Source organism: Phalacrocorax carbo, chromosome 3 (genome assembly GCF_963921805.1).
Source record: "Phalacrocorax carbo chromosome 3, bPhaCar2.1, whole genome shotgun sequence".
Classification (NCBI taxonomy): domain Eukaryota; kingdom Metazoa; phylum Chordata; class Aves; order Suliformes; family Phalacrocoracidae; genus Phalacrocorax; species Phalacrocorax carbo.
This window is the reverse complement of record NC_087515.1, coordinates 117,593,003-117,617,582: the sequence shown is the minus strand read 5'-3', so window position 1 is coordinate 117,617,582 and position 24,580 is coordinate 117,593,003.

Here is a 24,580-nt window from a genome sequence, read left to right as displayed (position 1 = left end):
GCATGTGCTTAAATCTATCGTTACTCGGAAAAGCACTTATACATATGTTAAAAATTAAGAATGTGCTTAAGTGCTTTGCTTAATGGGGATGATCTTGAGCACATATTTAAATGCACTGTTGAATCAAGGCCAGAATGCCCAACCTTAGTTATTGTGGATTTTGCTATCTTTTTACTACTTTAAGAAGTTCAAACAACATAGCAATGCTTTATTTCATGTCCTTTGCAAAGGAGGCAATTGTACACTTGACAAGAAGAAAAAGTTCATTGCATCTTGCAAGCCAAGTAGTGGGGAGGATGGGAAAGCCTGCATAAAATTATCAGGCTCCTCTCACTGGTAAGCATGTGAGATGGTTCCATCTGTTTCTGCTCTTCAATGGATATGAATCTGTTTCAGATCTCAGCTGGTTCTTTAGACAGCAAGGGCTCCTACTTTTTGCCCTGCTTCACAATCTGGAGGTGGACGAAATGGCATTTATCGCACAGACTACAGCTCATGTGCCCATCCAATTGCATTAGTCTTTGCAGAAGGTATGTAGCAGAGAGGCAGATGTCACTCTCACTTTTTATATGAAGATATCATACGTCATCTGTTTCCATGATGATTTGGTCAAACCCTCTGCCTGATGCTTTGATAATTTCTTATTTGGGGAAAACTGTCAGATTCCATATAATTCTTTTTTTCTGTGAGGTTTCTACCACATTATTTCCTGTGAAAGCCATGCACAGCCAACAAAACAGTTCTGGGAATACCTGGATGGATGCTTTTCTTCTGCTTTTTAGATTCTGTAGCATTACTTTTTCTTTTTTTCAGTCATTTGCAGTATGTATGGTATGAGACTTTCATGTTTTAGATTTCCAAATAAAATGTATAAGAAAAGATGGAGGCTTTTAGCAATTTTAACAGCTCTTAAAAGTGAGAGAAGATCGACAGATTATACTGAAATCTTATTTAACTTCCTTTACATACAGACCTGAACACTTGGACTATTCCCAAATGAATAGACAAGATGATCTCCAGAGGTCCCTTCCAACCCCTACCATTCTGCGATTCTGTGATCCTGTGAATGGCTAGACAAAAATTTTGGTGACTTAATTTCTTGGCTTTAGGGGGAAAACCTCACTTTTCAAAGAACATTTGCCATCAGAAAAATAGCAATGCAAATCTGATACGTGGCATATCCTGCCTGAGCTTTATCTTCAGATCACATCTGCTTGTTTCACCAAGATACACTATTTTCTGTTGTCAGCAGCAGAAAGACAATGAATCTATGGGGGAGCAAGACGGATTCCTTTCTGCTTCATGTGTCACCAAAGATGCCAGCTATATTCTGATTACTGATTTTTTCTATTAATTCTTATGATGAAAGGGTGAGGAGAAAGAACAAAGCTTGTCTCTCATGTTTCAGCTTGAATTTGCAGTGCTGGCTGTCAGAAATATCATCTTTTGAAGTCCTTACTGCCATCTATACACACTCACACATAAAAGTATAATTGCCATTTAACTAATGGAAAACGTATTCTGATAATTTTCCACATTGCCTCACATTCATTGTTTGTTCTGTTCTGCTGTTTCTTCTAATATCCTCATCTTTACTCATATTTTGGTAATAATATACATCAGGCTTTTTATTAAAACATTATGAAAATCAGGAAAAAAAAGAAAAATGTAACAATAAAGATCAATTACATTTAATAGTTTGATGATGGAAATACACATTCAGAGCTCAAATTCACTACAAAGCCATGCTCAAAATATTTTAAAGCTATGGATCCACTACAAAAAAACCTGCTTCTGTAATCGCCAGAAAAAATCTAGCAGTGGTACTGTTTAAAAACATCAAAGAACTACTGTCGTCTTCTTCCCTACCTCTTTAAAGGAAGGGATTAGTTGAGAGGCAGTTCAAAGTGCAAGCCAGGGCTTTTTCAGGGAACTTCAGAATTTGGAGCAGGTGTTATTACCATATGTGCTAGTAGTACATCCAGTAGCAGTGCAAGTCATCCTGGCTTAAAGAAGAAGAAAACCTGACTCAGTATTCCCAGCAGATCTCCCAGACAATGAATCACAGGTTGAGGAATCGGAAGGTATGGACAGGCAGAAATAGAAATATTTTATGAGGGTTAGCATGAGGATAAAAGAAAGGAAATCATGCTTACAACAATTCACCAAAGCAAGTAAAAAAAGTCAGAAGTTTCTTATTTGTTAGAAAAAAAAAAGATTCTTAACTAAAATCACACAGAGGATATGTTTTCATGACAGAATTATAGAAGATTGACACCAGTATTGGTGTATACAGGTCATACTTCTCTAGTCGTAAAGCTGTAAGGAAAATGACTGTGTCCTCCCAAGCGCTGTAGTTACTTAAGTGTTATTACAGATGCCTAAGCTCATACTTCCCACAGTTCTCCTTTCTGCAGTGAACTGGGCTACACTCTGATGCTTTCCTGGTGAATGACTAGAGAATCTGTCTGTACCAAGCCATTTTAGAGACTTATAGTGGGTACTAGAAGACATTCAGCCTTTTAATGCTTGTCCTTAATTTTCTTTGGGAGCAAGCAGATAGCGCTTTTCCATGTAGAAAATAAATCCAAATATTAGCCCCATAGTTCCAGCCAGTTAGCCCAAATCTAAAGCACAAACTATTTCAAATGCAAAAGGCTATGGACAGAAGGGGGTTTGGGCCCCAGTGTCCTGGTTTCAGCTGGGGTAGAGTTAAATTTCTTCATAGTAGCTACTATGAGACTATGTTTTGGATTTTTGCTGGAAGCAGTGGTGATAATGTGGAGATGTTTTAGTTGTTGCTAAGTAGAACTTACACTGGCCAAGGACTGTTTCAGCTCCCCGTGCTCTGCCGGGTGCACGAGAAGCTGTGAGGGGGCACAGCCAGGACAGCTGACCCAACTGACCAAAGGGATATTCCACACCACGTGATGTCATGCTCAGTATATAAAGCTGGGGGAAGAAGAAGGAAGGGGGGATTTTTGGAGTGATGGCATTTGTCTTCCCAAGTAACCGTTACACATGATGGAGCCCTGCTTCCCTGGGGATGGCTGAGCACCTGCCTGCCCATGGGAAGGAGTGAATGAATTCCTTGTTTTGCTTTGCTTCCACATGCAGCTTTTGCTTTACCTATTAAACTGTCTTTATCTCAAACCATGAGTTGTCTCCCTTTTACTCTTCCGATTCTCTCCCCCATCCCACCAGGGGGGAGTGAGTGAGTGGCTGCGTGGTGCTGGGTTGCTGACTGGGGCTAAACCATGACACTCAGCTAGCGTGCAAAGTTATATGCAAATATCGCTTAGATTTCATACAGAAGATTATTCTATTCAGTAGTATAAACCATGAATAACAGGCCTGGAATCTGACCTTTTAAAAATATAAGCAAAGGAGTTGTTACACTTGCTCTGTTTTGTGAAGCTTCACAGATAAAAACACATTCACTCCCAACTTCTTGCCCACATTAATATCACAGTTATTGCTGTGATACTTGGCTAAAAAGGTGAGTCTGCCCTTCAGTCTGCCCTTACGAGAAAGGCATCAAAATCATAGTTTCAGCATACATAAAACAGTGCTGGGTTTAACTGTTTTGTACTCAAAGCAGAACAGGAAAGGCCAGACTGAGTTTTGCTATGCCTACTCAAAGGAAGAGAAATTCCATTTGCAAAAGAGTAATTGTGGACATATGTCTAGTTCTTTGCATCTCTTCACCAAGCAGGTAGAGGAAGGCTGGGGAAGAAATGATAGCTTTGTGTCCACCTGCATCACTCATCACAATTTGTGCCAAAACATGCACCATGAATCATTTTTTTTTTTTTTTTACAGTTAGGTAATGGAATTGTCTCCAGGAACCGGACATCTTAATAGTGCCTGTTTATTCACTGCAGAGGAAGTCACAATCCAACCTTACTGTCTATACAATATCAGGACTGTTGTGTTATTTTCTCTCTGGAATATGGCATCTCTAACCACCAAATGCTCTAGATTGATTTTGCTATAGGACTGCTGCTGGGTGTAAGCCCACAGTGGCCCACAATGTCATGAGTCACATGCTGTTGCTGAGCAGCCCATGCGTCTACACAGTGTAGAGCAGCACCACACAGAGAGACTCTCCTACATTCTGGGAGTAGAATAGCTTGGCTGGGCTTATCACATTTGATTAAGTTCTGTGCTGAAGTGCTAAATTGCTTTTGGTCCTGAGGACATATCCTGACAGTTGAGAAAGGAGTTAGTTTACAATTTTCCCACCCAACCAGATAGACTATCGTCTTGCAGTGGGCTACAGCTTGCATAATTTTCATGTCAACATTGTAGATAACTATATGTGAGCTGGTCACCATAGATTGTCTTAACTTCCCATGAAGATAAGTCAATAATTTTGGAACACAATTAATCTGGTCTATTTTAAATGTCTGTAAGCTGACTTCATCCCAGAAATACCTGTTTTTCTCATTGATGAAAAGGGAGCTTAGGGTGACTACCTGAGAAAGAAAAAATCCCTACCTTATAGATATCTCCAGCCAGTCAGATGAATCCTGTGCAGGGAGATGAACAAGACACATATCAGGCAAGCAAGACTTAAGACAAATCTAATCAATATTTTTTACCCTGATCCACAGAAAAATTGTTCTGTGGTCCACTCAACACAGAGCAAATGAATATAGTGCAGCTGCTCTCCAAGAGTGAACACTGAAATATGGGACTGGCTACAGAATGACAAGGGCAACTAAAGATTACTCATATCTCAGGTTTAGACAAAACCTTTCCCTCTAGCTTGCTTTGCTGAAGCCCACTCATTCAGGTCTGCATTATGCCTTACCTTTCTGTCTGTCCAAAGACATATTCAGAAAAAAGTTATGCAAGCTGTGTGAGGAACCAGAAACTATTTTCTCCTTGTGACTGAACAAGATTGTAACTTGTTAGTGATCTCACTCAAACCAGTAAAAATGAAGAGTAATTACATCAAAACTGTTGGAGATAACCTACTAGGAAGTGAGATTCTGGGCCTACTCTTTTAAAAATAGCAGCAAACTTATGCTACATGAATGATAGAATGATGCAATTTGGTTCTAATGAAATGGTGTGGTCTTTTTTATGTAACAGGGAGAAATAGCATTGTAGCTGAACTGTTGAATAAAAGTTTTCACTTAACTTACAGTACATTTTACTGTCATCAAAAAAGCATTTGGGAATAATAGTTTCGAATGAGTCTCTGTTGAAATTTTGGGATAATAAACTTTTATATCTTAATATTTATGATTCTAATAAACTACCACAATATTAAAATGAAAGATACAAACTCTGAGGTCAAAAACTACAATTTGTTGTAAGGCAAAACAATTTTGAATAATAAACCACTATTGAAATCTAAGATCACTTCCTATAATTTAATAAGTAATCCCCTTGGTGATATATCCCGGATATTAAACTGGTTTAACTCACTTGGACCAGCTGTTTTAAATTCTGCTAAATGATAATACAAAAATAAGCATGAAATGACATGGTAACCATTTTAGTTCTGATTTTTACCTTCATTGCCTACCACAAAGTGATCACAAATTGGCTAATCAGGGATCAATTAGTAAATTCATTACTGTTAATAGCAGTGAATGACAAGTATAAAGTTAATACTTTGCTTATTAGCTCACCTATAGCACTGTTGGATAAGATGTCAGTTGACCAGCTACAAGTAGTTGATTGGATAATATACCTCACAGCTCCCAGTCCAGGTAATATGTGCCAAAGCAGTTAGTGCTTCTTCACCAAAAGCATCCAACTGCAGACTATCAGTGTTTTCATGATGAAGTCAGTATAGCTTTTACTTACAAAACTTATTCAAAAGATACTGCCTGAGTCTGGGAGGAAAAACATTTTCAAACGGATCTGTCATGTGCAACCAAAAATGCTCCATATCTGTATCTTTCATTATATTTCAAAGGCAATTGTGTTAGACTAGTCAGTCATTAGAGGAGATGACAACTGATCCATTACTTATTCTGTATGAACGTTTGCTGAAGCACCAAGTTCAAACTCTTCAGTCCTATGTGTGGTACACGACAGAAACTGCCCTTTAATAACCACTTTGCAAACATGAGGAGTCAATGCCAAAACCATGCCATATTTCTCCTTGATATCAAAAATGTTCAGTGGCTATGGTTTGCCTTACCACTGGGTGAGGAAGTCCTCTGCCCACCGCAAATGAACTTGTGAAACCTATAACTTATTGGAAAATGGAAAAATGCTGTTCGAAGACCTTGCTCAAAAACAGGGCTTTGAAGTGCATGGAAATACAAGCAGCAGTCACCACTGACAGAGACTAGAAACTCATGCTGTCTGGTTTCCAGATCAGGTGCTAATGCCCTTGGGTGACATGCTCCTTCTCTGGTCAAGAAATCACACATTGTGTTGGTCATGCAGTAGGACAGGCTGCAGCCACTACAATGTGGAACCACATCCCACAGAATCTGGTGCACTTGAGAGCTATGTTGGCTTGAGGACTATAAAAATGACAACTTTATTTATACAGTTGTTCCATTATGCCTTACTGAAGGGAACAGAGAGATTGCTTAACATGCTTCTCATTTGTTTATTTGTTTTTCTTCATTGAATAAAAGTAGTACTAATGAAATAACTGATGTAACTGACAGTGCTGACTTAAAGAAGGAATGATGGCAAACAGGGACAGTTCTGTCTGAGAGTGGTGAATGGCAGGTTCTCTACCCACCCAGCAAATCCTTCTTCAAACAAGTGTCTTCTGTGGGTGGGGAAAGATGACCAAGTATATTTCCGTTCATGAAAGGACTGTGGTGTAACCTCAGATCAACAGACCTAATCAGCACTAATCTAAGAAAGTGCTCAGCCCCACTGCGAACAAGAGCAAGACTGCATTAGTTTGGAAGCTCAGGAAAGTCAGTTACAGGAATACAAAATGCAGGTCTGCCCTCAAAGTTTGTGACTGATGTTAATGGAAATGGCAGTTTAGCCTCAGATAAAATGTAGGTTGGGTTGGGAGAACATAACAATATTGTAAGAATCACCCCTTGACTATCTATTGCCAAGCCCTTAGTGGTGTCAAATACTCCACAGAGGTCAGGAAAGAGCTATGTAGAACTGTCAGTGCTCCTAAAAGTTTGTACTGGTTCATTACAGTGTGGCTTGTGGACTGAAATGATCACAAAGAAGCAATGTCTCTTTGCCACTCATTGAGAGATGCCTACTGAATTTTGCAGTTGTTGATATAACTGAGGCTGTGTGCTGAAACAGCCCTGCCCAATCAGATCGGTGGAACGGCAATAGCATTTCTTCCAAACATCATATTTGTGGTTTTCCTTTTTCATTATAGTTGATTGAGTCAGGGTAAGACACTGGACCAAATGTAAAACCCATCAATTTAAAAAGTGATGTCTTCATATCTGATCTTCACCTAACATAGATGGGGAATATCCCTATGATGATAACAAAGTTGTACCTCCCTACTCCAGGCCCTAAAGCAGCTGGATTTCCCTATTTCTGTAATTTAGACAATATGACAAAATGCTCTAGAAGTAGCAGTTAGGATTTCCTCTGTTTTGTAAAGCGCCAAATATTCTGGGGGGCTCAGGAATAATTCTGAAGTATCGTTTCAATGTGTTTGAAAGTGTTTGAATTCACTGACTATTCTCAGCTATACAGGAACACACACACACACACAAATATCACTTGAAGGAAATCAGAGCATCTGAAAGAAAAGGTTTACTTTACTCTGGGCGATCTCAGCTACATTATTTACACACAGAAATCTCTTAGAGGGAACCATAAAAACACATCAAACTGCAGTGACTTTTGTGCCTCTCCCTCCCAAGCTCTACAACAGATTTTGCAGTTTATCTTCTCTTCCTGTTAGTTTCTTCCAGATCTTGTAATAAAACAGAGTACATGAAAACTGAAACTTTTCATGAAAAATGTTAAAGAATTTTTTTAAGAAACTGATTCTTATCTGTGGAGTTTTAAAAATATTTTTATAGAATCCTTCAACCCTCTCTCTTCTTGCTCCTTTAGGGGCTCCTAAAGGAGATGTATACACATATGAACATGCTGATGGTATCAGTCCCTGTGCTTTGTGGACCTCATGCTTTGGAAGCATTAAACTGATCTAAATCACCATCTTTCCAGTTTGCTCTTGTCCTGAGCCAGGAGCAAGGCTGGCTGCAGAACTACCAAGCACCTACAGTAGGTGAGGTCCTTCAGAAATGTCCTAGGATGATGTGCATATGGGACCTGCCAGAGCCACAAAGCATTGAATCTAAAAGTGTATGTTTATTCACAAAATTGGAGCAGGGCAAGAGAACTTGCCATGTTTGCTAAAACTTGCCCTGTGCACTACCACTTGTACATAAGAAATCAGGACTCAGGAGACTCAATTTCTCTTCAGCCACAGATTTCCTATGTAGCTCTGACTAAGCTGCCCCACCCCTCCACACTTCAGGTCTTTGCCCATATCTTTGGCATCTTTAATGGGAAATAAGTAACTGACATTAATGACAGGGTAGCAGTCAGATATGAAAATGAGGATGGTACAAACAGTTCAGCAGAAAGGAGGTGGCACACTCTCCAGTTTTCTGGACTACCAGTAGATATAATGCACGCAGGACAGTAAGGCACACCTGCATTTTGGTTCCTATATGGGACACTTACCTTTGGGGCTTGGAATTTAAGCACTGGCTGGATTCTGGTTATCCACAGCAATTCATGCTCAGGAAGAGGTGGAAACATGAGTCAGGACCCAGCAAGTCATCTAGCAGCTGCAGAAGGATGTCTGAATGTCTTGCTGTAATAGCCTCTTTGCACTTTCTTGTAGCCACTATCTTCCTTTTCAGATGGAGGGGAGGAAGGGAAAATCATTGCCTCATCATATAAATCAAAAAACTGCCTTTTGTTAACACATCTTATCTTACACAACTGATAGCAGATCCACAGTCTGGCCTAATCTGGAATAATAATGCACTTTCCTTTGTCTTTAGCATTCTCTCTCTACATCTGTCTCTTAGGCACTTGCCCCACTTGACATGTCTCTTCCAAGTTGCACCTACTGAAAGTTAACATTTCATATTTCAAGGAGATGCAAGACTGTTGTTCTGGCTTGTGTCTTCACCATAGCATGACATTTGTATTGGCTGCTGTGCTTTCGAATTTCTGAATTACCCTTGAGTGTGCTTTGGCTACTTCCATCATTTTAAGGCCTCCCTTTTCCTTATAAGCCCACCTGGAAAATGGCAATAAAACTTACAAGCTTTAAGGGGCTTGTTTTCCAAAGTTCACTGCAGCTTTAGTTGTTTTTAAGAGAGCTTATCACTTTATCAGGCATAAAGTATTGTTATAATTCTGTATGCTTAAATATATATGGTTAAATGAACAAAACAGTTTGGTTTGTGCAATATCTGTTCAGGACATGTTCTGTTAAAATACAGGTGACAAAAAAACCCAATAATTTTAGTTGTTGGTTCTAATATATCTTACACATCCCAACAAAATAAATTATTTATCTTTCTATGTGGAAGCTTCAGCTTGGAAGAAGGTTGGAAGTTCAGTTCAAACAGCAATAAAACACCAGAATCTTAAAAATTAAATACATAGTAATTCATCTAAAGATGTTGCCTATGAAAATTTTGTTCTTTGTTAAATACAGCCTTTTAATGTTAGATACAGGTGAATTACTCTCTAGACCAAAGATGGTCTCTTTAGACTGAAGGATGATGGCAGCCTCGAAACAAGCAACCATGACCTGCCCTCTTGTAAGAAGAAAACAAAGAAGATTCCCAGTTTGTCCCATAGTTTGTGCTTTAAAAAGACATAATTTTGAAAAGGTGAGGAATATTATGAGCAAAATCCCTAGGAAGTGAAAAAAAAAGTATATGATTAAGAACTGGCTGACGGTTCCCAAAGGTAACCAGCCACAGGGCATACTTCTACCTCTAGTGTCAGCTCTTGTGGGTTGCCTGAAGGGTGACCACGTCCAGTATAAAATATTCCTAAAATATTGGCAGAAGACAGTTGTGAATGAAAAACTGGTGGGGAAAAGCATATAATGATACACAGAATTCACTGACTTGTTGTGGAATAATCGCTGGAGGTGACTAAGAAATTAGACATGTTTTTAGAAAAGGCACAGCATTGAAGAAGCTGTCATGGCGAAGCGCAGCTGATATGTGAGGAATCCATTCCACAGAAGTTCCCTAGTAGCCTTAGATGTCGGCAATGCCAGAAGAACTCGGCGCTCTGACTCTAAGAGGAGTTGTCAGGAGGGTGAGGCAGTGAGGAGACCTCACGGCCAGGCTCTGTGAGAAATGGGAACTCGAGGTACCATGGAGCTGGTACACTGCATATTTGCTACCCTGGGCCAAAAGTCCATCATATTTTTGACAAAATGCTGTCCTTTTCATGAACTTTGCTCATTATAATATCATTATAATACTAAAACACACCTCCATCCCAAAAGCTACCTGCTTCTAAGGTGCGACCACCCCTCCCTAGGCATGTGTTTTGAATTTTTCTAGTCTACACCTTTAGAAGCAAAGCCAGGAAATTTTACACCAATCATAATAAAGGTATGTATGACTAGAGTCAAGCTCCACCTGAAAGGTAAAAAAGGGTATAAAATGTGTGAAGAGAAAGAGGATGTTAGGGAAGATACCATCACATACCACTCTGACTTCTGGGACGAGTCGACGGGCTGAGCCTTTCTTACCCCACACTGGGACACCTTTGGGTAAGATCTGAACACTTGGTTATACCAAGTGTTTCCCCAGGAAAACTTAGAAACTTCTCTACAGCTTCACTTTAAATCTCCAGTGCATTAGGGCGCTTCATATTTGCTTAACACACTTGTAGCCTAGCAGTATTACTCATTTTCTTAGTATTTGTGTGTGTCTTGTAACCAGCAATTTTATCACCAGTAATCCAATGAACCTGTGCATCTGTTGCTTTAATAAATTACACTATTCATTAATCTAGCTGTTCCCAGCCTTATAACGTTAAATTGGGCATCTGCCAAATTAGTTACTAACAACAAATAGTCTCACAAGTGGTTATTTCTACAACCCTTAGAAAATAAACTGTTGACCGAGTCTGAGACTAAGACTGGACTTAGCCACACCTAGACTCCTTTTGGAGAAGGAGTTTAGAAAGCGAGGGTCTCCTGTCTGAACCTCGTGACTCAACAGCAGGATCTCCCCCCTAGCCACTCCTCAGACTCCTACTATTAACACAACACATATTTAGCCTGGTGAGACAATTTCAATGAACCAGTTTAATACAGCCAAACTTCTGCAGCTGTTCTAAAATGGATCTTAAGAGACAAACAACAGAGCAGAAGTTCCTAATGTAATTCTGAAAAAACAAACCCAACCGTATATGAACCTTTTATTGTATAAACTGAGTAAAAAATACAAGCAGGGTGAAGAGTTTACCTCTGTATGTAATATCGATGAGATTGATACTAGAATATTGCATACACATCTGGTGTCCATATTTGGTTAAAAAAAAGTTGAAAAATTGGAAAGGATGCAGAAAGAACCTTAAAAATCATTTTAGGATGGAGAAAATGCCTTACAGTGGGGCACTGGAAATACTCAATCTCTTTAGATTATAGCAGATTTAAAGGTGATTATGTATGCATGTACATTCATTAGGAAAAACACTGAATGGACATTTAAACCAAAGAATAAGGACCTAAAGAAAATCAATGGGTACAGGCTAAAACCAGAAAAGTTTAGTTTGGAAATAAGGCACATTTTTCAGCAGTGAGGGAGATTAGTCAGAAAAAGCAGCTACAACGGAAAGTAGTGAATTATCCTTCTCTCCATACTAATATTGGCTGCGTTTCAGAAAGATGTGCTTTAGCCAAACAAAAGCTGTTCTTTAGTCATAGATTTTTGATCAGTTTAAAATATTAAATTGCCCAATTATTCTTTCCGAACTTAAAAACTTTATTTAGGATACAAGTAATTTAACTTTAGTTGTCTACAGTGTAGTGATCTGAACGTCAGGTAGCTTGTCTAAGATTGCTTTAGAGTCAACAGACACTTTGGGGGCTGGATTCATGTCACCCATCTCAGAAACTTGCATTAGGATGAGATTAATCCTGAAAAGTGCCTGTTTTTCTCTGCTCTAAAGGGAACAAAAATAGGCTATAAAGGGAATTTGAATAACTAGCTCTCATATAGAGATTTCCACTGAAAATGCATGCATTCAGTCAGACAAATCATACCTAGGTTTTGTGTCTGGGTGTCAGGAAGGCATTTTAAGTAGCTCTACAAACATTCCTGAGCAGTAAACCTAGCTCAGCAGGAAAGGCAGTACCTGGACTTCTGCTAGGATTAGATGACGTAGAGGTTTATAATATTTCTTCCCTGCCTACCATGTAGCTGTTTACACACATTTATTTAGATTTGGTTTCAGGCTCAAACATATTTTAAAACATAATAACAAAAATTTATGCTTTCCCTATGTTTTAAAAAGAGATTTTCAAAAGGAAATTAAAGATGAGGAGCTGAATGTCTTTATTTGCTAAGGGCCCAACTTTTCATTGCCACCCAGTAATCAGCCCAGTGGGAGAACATAGAAAAAAATAATATCCAGTGTGAAATGAGATCTTGCCATGATTCTGAATTCTGGGATGTTTTCCTGTTTGCTTTGAACTCCACATTAAACCAAGGCAGAATAAATATTCCCAACAACAGAAGAAAAACTTGAGAATTAAATAAATCACAGCTTTTAATGGACAAGTCTCAGACAGAGGGAGCAGCCACACAAACACACACAGAGTTAAAGGGCTTGTGAAGTTTGAGGGGTTTTGTATTTAGAAATAAGCAAGATCTCCCACACCAGAGCCCTGGTCAACATTTTACACAAACAACATGCCTTGAAGTCAAGGGAAGATTTTCCTCAGGAAGGACTAGAGGGTTGGATTCAATGTACTGTTCATTATGGCTATTTTCCTTTTCTTTATGAGCCACCTGGGAATCTATCTCCCTGTTTCAACTGACATGAACTATTTTGTTTCAACATTATTTTTTACTGTTCTAGCCTGTATGCTTTATTGATGTTGATTATAATTTGGTTGCTCACCAACTTAAATTGAAAAGAAAAGCTGCAATCCAAACCCATTTCTGTAGTGATTTAAGAACAGCTAACATGTACGATGCTTGGACCAAACTTTCTCATTAAATAGTTATTACTGAAATTTTTATTTTCGTTAAGAAACCTTTTAATACCAAAGCACATTTCATCTATATATATTTTTTAAAGTGTATAGTGCTTCTTCTAGATAGACTAATTACTTAAATGAGAACATTATACAAGCAATGAAAATTATTAAGGACTTAAAAGAGGCACTATGGAGCATCTAAAAAGGTTAGGATTCAGCTTGGACATTATACATTAACTGTGTGAAATAATTAATGTTATACATATATTAACTCAGAACATCTATTTATCCTTACTGAAAATAGTGAAAAGATTAATACAGTTAAAACAATAATAGAAAATGTTTCTCCCTAAAAATCACTTCATTTGTGGAACTCCTTGCTACAAGACAATTGGAAAAAAAACCTCAGCATGTCATTTTTTATATCACATCTTTTAAGACTGCTCATGTGCATTGTAAAATAATGCACATGGAGACTTGTAAATTCATTGGTTAACTATTTAATCAATGAGCTAACACACACTTTACTATCTTCTTGAAGTTCAAAGCACAGTTCTGTCCTGCCTTTTCTATTATTTATAGAGATCAGCAAAGGCACACAAAAATTACACCAAAACCTAAAACCATAATTGAAGTCTTACTGAGCAGACATAATTTTTCAAATATTTTTTCCCCTGAAAGAAGAATAAGGCAGAAAGTCGACCAAGCATTAGCTATATCACTACATATCTAGAAGATGGCCTGACAGTACAAGATGGAACATGACCTAAGATCCTATATAGAACAGATGTGAACTGTTGACTACCCATGGTCAAGGAGAAAATTCTCATCTGTAGTGACTATTTCTACCAAATTGTCAATAACAGGACACCTCTGTATGTTTTTCATGAGTATCTGGCACTCCCTAGTGAATCATTATCAGACTTAAGAATTTTTTTTTTTCTGAAACCCGGTTCCAATTTTCAAATACTGCCACAGTAGTGCCACAGAGAAGCTCTGGCATGCGTTTGTCCACAGGGATAAACACACCTTTGGTCTATGCCAGCTAGCATCACCCCAGGCAGTAGCTAAGCACAGTTCAAGGTGACTATATAGGTCAGGAATAATTCCCGATAGACACTTCGGATGTAGCTAACCTGTTTCACAGGGAAAGAGGCTAGATGTATGGATGTGAGCCATGCTGTGCTACCTGCCCTCAGGTCCAGAAAGCAGGCCTTGCACCATTCTACTACCAAAATAAGCTTAGTCTATGTGTATAATACAGTACAGTGGAAATAATATAAAAAGAAATAGAACAATGAATATCTTGTCCTCTGTCCTTAGGAGGGTGTGGGAAAATGTCTCTTTTCGGACACGGGAAACCCTAAGAATATCTCTGAAAAAGATAAGGGACCACAAAAACTTGCCAGTCAAAAGAATGGGGGAACATACAGAAGAATACTGCATTTGCTGAATAGAAGAAATAGCAGCATGGCGTGTCAACTGCTAGCAGCAAAGTGTACTGCTGATGGCACAGCTGGTGAGGTTGAGGGCAGCAGGGTGGAAGGCTTGGGTGGGTGGTAGGAAGAGCCAAAGGTTGGAGCAAGAACCTTATGGCAGTGTCCCTATGGCCTTTCTGATCTCTTTCTGATCTCCTTCTTGGAAAGGTCAGCTGGCCCAGAATGGCTCATAGCCACAGTGTTCCTACATTTGAGTGGTTATACCGCATCCAGCAAAAAACCCCTCCTGACCCCAACGACAGATACAAAAAGCAGATGCCAACATAGGAGCATAAGAACAGGGTAAGCAGCTAGTAAAACTGCACCTACCTCCACTACTCGTGGTTAAGAGATTTCCTGATCTCAGTGGATTTCTTTCTTGAATTTGTCTGTTTCTCCTCTTGAATGCTGGCACGTATAGCATTCTATGCCAAGGAACTCCGCTGCTTAACTGCGCCCCAAGTGAATGAGCTTCTTACTTGGTTTTATGTCTCCCTTCTTCTAACTTTAGCTAAACGATCAGTCCTTATGGCCTCCTCAACATCACTACAGGCTGTATAGTCCTTTTCCGTATTCCCCCAAGTCATTGCTTTCCCAGACCTGATAGTCCCCATTTCTTTAGTCATTCTTCACAAAGCTCTACCATACTCCTCCCTCAATCTTTTTCAGTCCTGCCGTTGTATTTGGGTGATTGCAGTACTGTGCACAACTTTTCTAGTTTTTATGAATTTATACAGTAGTACATCGCGCTCTCTTTTTAAAAATTCTCTATTCCATTCCTCATTTCTAACAACTGGCTTATGTTTTCGTTCACTCCCTGTAATGTGAGCTGATTGTGTCCACACACTGCAGCACTTGGAGTAAAGCCCGGCTTGGTACTTACCCCACGGACTTCTGCATAAACTAATTCACTGGCCTCTCATGATCTGCACAAAGTTTATCTACCACATTCTTCCCACTCAAGGCTCACAACTGTGGCTTCCCTGCCACATCCCTGTCAGCAGCTAGGGATATTCTCACAGTCCTTTTCTTTCCTTGCATGCCTTTTCTCACCTCCGCCTAGGATAGCCTGAGGTACCCTACCACAAGGCCTAGATCTCCTCCTGCCCCCATGTGGCCTATCTTTATGCTTGAAACTTTTGGTATTCTTTAAGAGGAAATACTTTTTCAGCTTGCCTTAGATATGAAGAGTGGCTGCTTTACCACCTGTCACCTTTATACTTTTCTACCCAATGACAATATGGGTATAGATTGTGGGCAGAAGGACGCACAGTGAGTGTAAGTTGAAGAACCAGCTTTAGTGGATAAGAAGAGGTGTTGGGTGCTTGACTGATTCACTGGTGCAGTCCTTGGACTATCTAACAAATGAACCACAGGTTGTTTGAGGAGGTACCTAATTTCTCAGCTCCAGAATGGGAACTGGAGGTGACCCAATACACACAGCCCTGGGAGCAGGACTGTGGTGTGAAGCAATTACAAGGTTGTTGCAAAGAGGAACGGAATAATCTGTTCTCTAGATCCCCTGAGGACAGGAAGAAAAACAGTACTCTTAAATTGCAGGAAGAGAGAATTAGGTTAGAGAGTGGAAAGAACTTTCTGATGGTAAGGAGAGTTGAGCCCTGGAATAGCTCGCCTGGCAACTGGCGCAGTTTCTCTTGCTGACAGGTTGTAAGAACAGGTTAGATAAACATGCCAGGAATGGTTTTGGTCTACTTGATCTTTTCTTGGGCCAAATGGAGAGATAAGATCACTTTTGCTGTTCTTCCCATACTCACCTGCTAGAATATTATAATTTTTTATCCCAGATTGCTAAAGATAAAATGGATTCTTTTTCCATGTTTTCCACTACCACAAATAATAGCTTGTTATATTCATCTAAAAATTGACAGACACAAAACCACATTCTGTGCTTGTAAAAGTGAAAAAACCCACAGTTAAATCAAAGGATCTCTGTCCAGTTCTGCCAGTTTTGCTTCATGTGCTGAAACTAAGTATGACACATTTCATTTAATAATATAATATTTACTTAGTACATATATTTACCCCATTTCTTTGGCAGTCTTTGCCTTTTATCTGCTGATTCTTTCACAAGCTGAAAAGTAAAATGAGTGTTATGGCAGAAAGCCTCTTTTCAGAAGTTGCAAATAGAAACCACCTCAGTATACCTCTGGTCAGAGTTCATCTTGGTTTGGCTTTGATTACAAAATTACAGATATCTGCTTAAAGTATTACAGCCAAATACAGGCAGAAGAGGGATTACATTCCCAGTTTTGAGATTAATGCATTGTACAGCCCCTGGTCATGAAATTTAAAAACATTCTAAATAGTGGCCACTGGCCTTTTTATGTGACAGCCTAAATAATTAAAAAGGTCTGCTTCAATCCCATATCCATTGAGTACTTTTTTTATAATGTTTTGCTGCCCAGAAAAGGTCTCTGCACCAAAATGTAGCACAAAAATGAGAATTTCTCCTGTATCAGCTAGGTATCCTGGGATCTGTTTTATGATTCTACAAGGGTGTATAAAAGAAATAAGCTATAACTATCCAGTATAACTTTTCCCCATACAGATTATTGCTGAATCTTATTCCTTCTCCTTCTGTCCAAAAAATCCCTGCTTGTTGGCTGCTTATAACCTATGTGGAAATCTGCTGTGGGGCTGCTGATTGGAAATCACCAACTTTACAATGCCTGAATTCGCAGGCTTTATTTCTGGCTTTCACAGAAGTCATGCGTTCAAGATTGCTTAAGCATCTGTCTGTCTCTTTAGACACCTACTGTACCATCTAGGTAGAGTTATTCCCAGAATTGTTTCTCACATGTCACCTTCTCTATAAATACCTAGGTCTTTGCCAGTCAATATGTCAAAGATCTCCTCAGCCATGAGCATGCTCTATGCATCATGAACTGCTTAGACGTCACGTTCATGCTACAGACAAAGGCTTCACAGTTTATTTTCAAGCTTTGCTAGGAAACTCTATCTCACTAGTCAAGCTTAATCCTCTAGGTAAGTACAAAGCATGTCTAATATTGACTACCAAAAGGTGAAGGGACAACTTGCTTTGAATGTGAGAGATGATTATAGGATATACACCTGCTGGAACAGGGTACACCTGCTGGAACAGGGCACTCATTTGAGATATGATGATACAATTATCCTTCTTAAAGCCAGGATGCCAGACTCCTCCTGCATCCTTGATTTAGTCATAAGTTCTAAACTGTCAGCTGGACACTTTTTCTGCAGCTTTGGTTTTCCAAACAGGGCAGGGAAATCATATGTTAAACATCTGCCTCAGCTTAACAAACTGAGGAGGAACAGGAGAAAGAGGATGGGGAAGAGAGATAGCTATGGGGCAGTTACATCTCTTCAAGGATATTTCTAAGTGTCTCTGGTTAAGTCAGCTGCTTCTGCACTAAAGTCCATCCTCTTTCTATTCATGGCAGCTCTATTCTACCAGGTGCCTCAGCCAGGTGTCCTTCCACAGTACTGCCAATCACCTCAGGAAACGGCGTTTTCCTTGCTCAAAGAAATGTGAAAATAAAAATGGCCAGTATTATAAACATTGTAAATAAAGTAAAAATATTTATTAGGATCTATGAAACACAGTTATGAGGAACTGAATTATTCTTGTTGATAAAGGTTGATTTTCTGAGGACATTTGCTGAGACTACAGAAAACACTAAGTAACTCTCCACTGACATCCTCTGTCAGTCTTAATGTAATGGGAAAGGGGGTTGTTAATAACCCAGACATGTAAGGCACTCTGGGTTTTGAAGGAATGACCAGATATTGAAGATATTAAATAATTCTTTTTTAATATTTCAAAATCCTTCATTGGAAATTGTATTGAAAATATGCACATTCAAGATGTAATACGGGGTGGGGGTGGTGTCCTTTCCTTTGAAGTAGCAATAACACTTATGATCTTTGAATTTCCCTTTTTTTTTTCTCCACACAATTTTTTTTTCCCAATGCAGGAAAAATGGTGTTTTCTAATTCAGAGAGGAGGTGATGTGACATTGCTAGTGTCTTGACTTTGTTTTTCTTTCCTCCCTCTTTAGGCTATTTGGAGCTAGATACACAGAAGATAACAGTCCTACAGTTTATCTATGGTTCACGGACAGGAAAACAATGAGGCAAAGTGAGTGAAACTTCCTGCTGATGACAATGTAGCATAAAGTGAAAGAAACAAATGAAGAAGAAAAAAAAAGAGATTGAATGAAGACAATAAAAAATGTTTACGGTCATGGTTGAATCATCTGTGTGATTGCCTTTCATATGTAAAATTTTTTAAAAGATTTGTGTGACTACAGGAACAAAGGGTGTCCTGAAGAATACTGAGGAATTTCCACTTACTGTAGTTCACAAGGATACCAACTCCACACAAGCAAAGGAAGATGTCCAGGCTAGAAGGACAACGCTGGATACCTGGGAAACAAAGTAAGCTAGGTTTGACAGTCATGTTGTACAACTCACTGGTGCCAAAGAAGTTAGACATCATGTGTGAGTGGGCTATTGTGATAAGGAGCTATAGGCAGGGGCTCCTGGAGCAGCTAAGTGCTGCGAAAAGTGATGCAGAGGTTGCACTTGCATCCAGCTCCTGACTTCAAAACTCAAAAGGCTTTTTAGGAGGTCTTTGAGAGAAAAAGATTAGGAAGACACTGAAGAGGAACTGTAATTTGAATACATAAATGTAGCATTGTTCCCTTATGAAGCAATGGAATATTGGCACAAGAGGTAAAGAGTTAGGCTAAAAGTGATGTGTGCCTGTAGTTAATGATATAGAAATGCAAGAGTTGGCTACAAAATGGTACTGTATATCTTTAGAAAACCTAAAAAAGCATGGAGCTATGGTAAGGGTGATATTTAGCCAGATCAGTGTGAAAGATATTATCTCATGGTGAAACACTGCTGACATGTAGGATAGCATAAGTAACGAGAAGTTACATATACATATACATACATCTCACTTGCTAGAGATATTTGGGACTGGATAAGAAAAGGAACCACTAGTTTTTGCCCAGCTACTGAGGACTACAGCAATCCGGGAAGTAAACGCATTGGGGTCTGCAACTCCACAGAGAGCTGTTCTGCCTGTGCAGTATATTTATGCTATATACCTCACTGAAACATCAAGGCTGAAGAGTATGTTAGGTGACAAACCATGCTGACAAATTAAAACAACACTGGCTTATGTAGAGGAAAGGCCATTGGTCCAGAAGGAAGATCAGTAAGAGTCATCCTGGATGAGATCTATTCCAATCTGAAGAACAAATCTGATCTCACAAATGTTCATTTCAGCTTTAAATGTTGTAGATTTAGTTATAGCCACTCTCTATTACTATCAGTCGATAGTCCTGTGAAAAGATTAGTCAACATCTAGTCTTTAAGCCATCCTTGTTTTGATACTTTAACTTAAAAGCATCCTTCATCATTATTTGCCTGATATTTTAAGCTCCAGTCATCCAAGCAGACTTGACCACCTTGAAACTCAAGTTGTGAATCATGCTGTATGTGTTGCATCAGATGCTGTTAGAAAATTGCCCATCTGAACTACTTGGAAGCGAAGCAGTCTCACTAATGGACAAAGATTAATACGAGAATGGGGTTACTTTTTGCCTATGTTAACCACCAGTTCTCATTCCCCTTGTCCTGTGCTTCCACTGTTTCACCACACACCTCTCCACTGAGCAGAGGAACAAATAAAAACTGGTCATACGGGTTGGTATTGATAAAATCAAGTTCACAAGAAGATATTTCAAACCCTTTATTAGCAAGGCCATAAACTACATATGCTGTTTGATTAGGATATGATGAAAAGAATTTATTAGCAGATGTGTATTCAGCTACACTGTTTTACTGGCAGCTTTATGAGATTCTCTCCTAGGCTGACAGGTGCGGCCTGCCAGCTGCTTTGTACAGTAAACAGGGGATGGAGAGCATGCCATGTGCAATGATTTAATCAGTTACCATCAACTGCTAGAAAATAAACAAGGTTTTGTGCATTTCTTTCAGTTCCATGTATATTAATTGAAACCAAATATTACAAATGACACTGAAAGAGAGTATCGCTGATCAGAGAAGACTTAAATTTAATAGGACACAGCCATGTAATACATAAATATAATAAAACACAGTCATGTAATAGATAAATATTTGGTTAAAAGATAGCAGAATTTTGTTAAACTTGGCAATGAGAAGTCTTTTGAAGTCTCATTTGTCAGTTTCTATTCATGGGACAGTCAAATCTAGTCATTTGGGTCACAGCTGGCAAAAGAAAGATGATCTTCTTGGTTTATTGTTCTGATACAAAATTGTCATTACAAATTGAAAACACAGAGCAAATAAAAGAGGGCAAATGGGGAACTTGTGTGGTTACGTATTTTTAACTGTTGCGTCTGGCTGTACTTTGTTTAATAGGGGTTGCAGAATTCAAGATGTCTATATCCTGGGTCTCATTACTATTGTTTAAAAATTTCTGTACCACTAGTTTACAATTAAAATGTTCTTTCCCAACTCAGTTCTCATTTCTCATGTTTTCAGTGCTTTAGATACATGTAACCTGAACTAATATTTTTAGTAAGTATCTGACAGCTGCATTGAAACGTTTTTATTTCAAATATTTGCATGTCAAAATAAAGATATCTAAGATTCTTTTCTGCAGCAAAATGAGAATGTTCATACATTTTAAACTAGAACCACTCAACTGATGCAAAAACATTTTACAAAGCATGCTTTAGATTTATTTTCTGCATGTTTATGACAAAGAATGCCATGATTACACTGCAAGAAAGGACAGGTTGAGAAGAGCTGCAAAGCAGCTAGAAAACTCTCCAAACTCATGGTATAATTGTAGCAGTGATTTGTTAAAAGTGATGAAAATACCATGGGAGTACTTTGAAAAAAAGTGGGCTTGTCTTTGAAGTGTCAATACATTAATTTTTTTTTTCTCAGCCTAAGCGCATATTCAGATTTGAGTAGATTTTCTGTGCTGGTTATGAGTTGAGATCTTGCAAAGAATCAGAGGTGTTAGAGAAGGAACTGCACCAGTAGCAGAAGACTGTATTCCCTGTTCTGTTTTCTGATTATAGTAATTTCTCTGAAGAAGGCAGAGATTATTTTTGTTCTTTTGCTGCCAATGTTTTTGAAAGGGCAGGCTGCACTGCATTCTTTTGGGTGACTTCTTTCTGGACCTGTGCAGATTATTAAGTTTCTAACCTACAGAGATGCATGTCTCTTCTGAGATGTAGGTTATTTGACTGAGAAGCCAACTTGTGGCTTCAGGTATCTGTTCTTGCTTCTAGTCGGGGCCAGTGGTGCAGAAAGATAACACTCATTCGAGAGACAGGACAGTGGTATTCATTGGTTATACTAGTTAACTGTAAGAAACAAAATACTGTGGATAAGGAAAGAGGAGGTAACCCACAGAATCACAGAATCACAGAATCCCAGGTTGGAAGGGACCGCAGGGATCATCTAGTCCAGCCTTTCTAGGAAGAGCACAGTCTAGACAAGATGGCCCAGCACCCTGTCCAGCCGACTCTTGAAGGTGTCAAATGTGGCCAAGTCAACTGCTTCCCTGGGGAGATTATTCCAATGGTGACTGTCCTCACTGTGAAAAATTTCCCTCTGGTGTCCAATCGGAATCTCCCCAAGAGCAACTTGTGTCTGTTCCCCCTTGTCCTCTCCATGTGACTCCGTGTAAAAAGGGAGTCTCCATCTTCTTTCTTTGTAGCTACCCCTTAAGTACTGGTACACGAAGATGACCCAGGAAGGGTCTTGAACACATGCACCAGAATTTTATTTTGGATTTAGAAAAGAAGAGGAGGCAGCTGAAAAACTTCAAAGAGCATGTGGAAATGATGCTGTTATGAAGGGATATGTCTGTGGATTTCAAACAATTTAGGGAGATTAGCAGCAAACATTAGAGCTAAGGATGATGGAATGAATGGATGGAAACTCACTGGTAAGAAATGCAGTCTGGAAGTAGGAATTTTGGAACCAACAGAGGAAAATTATTTGAAACTATATACCCTGCTATACTGGCAGGGATGAATGATGAAACCTGCCTACTGTTAAGGTGGGTCTTGCAGTTTTGTAACAGGGACTCTGCAATGCAGTTTCCCAGGACTTGACTCAGTGATTCAGGATGTCTCTTTCAACCCTATATATTGCTGTGACTGGAATGAGATGCTGAAAGGATAATTTAGGCAACACCAATTTTAATGATTTGAAAGAGGTGAGTTTCTAGTAATAACAACCAGAGGATCTGAAGCTGTGATAATGACTGCAGGCCATATTAGGCAGAAATATGATATTTTATAATGGATTATGATATACTAATTCACCTTCATCCATTCTTTTTCTCTTCATGCTCCTTTGTGTATTTCCTTGCTGAAGCACAGACCACAGCTCAGTCTTTTCAGGATTTTACAAGGAAAAATGTTACATCAAGAGCATGTTCTGTACAATTTATTAGGAAATAACATTTAATACATACCCATCCTTGCAAATACTTTTTGCGATGCCTCAGATAATTTGTCTTGAGCAGCTACCAGGCAGTAACCCAGTCTAGACTTTTCCATGCGAAAATCCTCATCATTTTGCTGTTCTGTACATTTTCAATGTAAGATTTTCTTTAGGGCACGTATGTACAGAAACATTCATTGCACCCTTTCCATAGAAATGCCTTCTATCTTCTCCCAAGTGACAAGACAGCCTCTGCATCAACTGGGTGTCTAGGCCAGGTAAGTATGGTAGCTCCTGTGTTTCCCTTCAAAGCCTGCACCCATACTAGTAAACTAAATGATCTTGTGGCCCTGAAGCTAGCATAGAATTATATGGTTATCCCCATAGTATTAAACTCTCTTCACCTTCAAAATAAGGTAGCCACGTTCACAGTCATTACTGGGAATATCTTTATCCTGTACATTATCCCCAAGCCACACCTGGGAATCATCAGGGAGAGTGCTAGTTATCTTGAGCCAAAATCAGGCAAGGCACCATTTAACATTTCAGATAATGGAGGTTTAATGTCTGTGCCTGTGCTCTGTTTAACTTGCTGGTAAAAATGAAACCTTAGGATACAGCTAAAAAGTCTGCAGTCTGGATCCACAACAACAACAGACTTCAGGATGTAATAAACCCATCATAGGATACATTTATATTGCATGTCAAGCTCAGGTCAACATTCTGGATCTGAACTCTAACTTACCTACAGTGCAAAAATTTACAGCCCTAAAAGAAGATTGTAATTCCCTCGATGGCAGGTTTTTAAGTCCTTGGGGCTGATAAGGTCCAAGGTGAGACAGCATGTGATACTCAGGTCTGTTTTGCAGACTGAAATGAATAAGGGCAGTCTGAGAAACTACTAACCATCTCCCAGGGGCTGGGCATCAGTAAATTGTTTGTAGAAACGGCCTCTTGAGGCACCAAGGAGCATGAAGGAGGTCTGTGGTGCTCTGCTCAGCTGGTGGGAAAGCTACTGGCTATTGCCTGCCAGCTAAGCCTGATGCAGTATCAACTAGCCCATAGGATCAAGCTATGTTGCAAGTATTGCAGGGTGAGAACATAATCTTCTTCTGTTGTTCCGCCATGGAGTCTACAGTCATTCTAATCCTGTCATATGTAAAGTTTTACTGGCTTTGTTCCATTTGTCACCAACATAGCTTATGTGTCATCTGCTGGACTGATTGCCGTTTGATTTCGCAAGCAATATTGCTCCATTCTTCCTCTCTGCCCAAAAGTAACTCTGCCACCCATGCCCTGTCCCTAATCAGCTCAGGCACTGCATGACTGTCACATAGAGATACCCTGTTCTGGTTTTATTAGTAAAGTTTCTCTCCCCTACCCCAGCTCTAAACACTCCAATAGGCAGGCAAGGGCTGCCTTTATAGAATCCCTCTGCACAGCTTTACAGTCG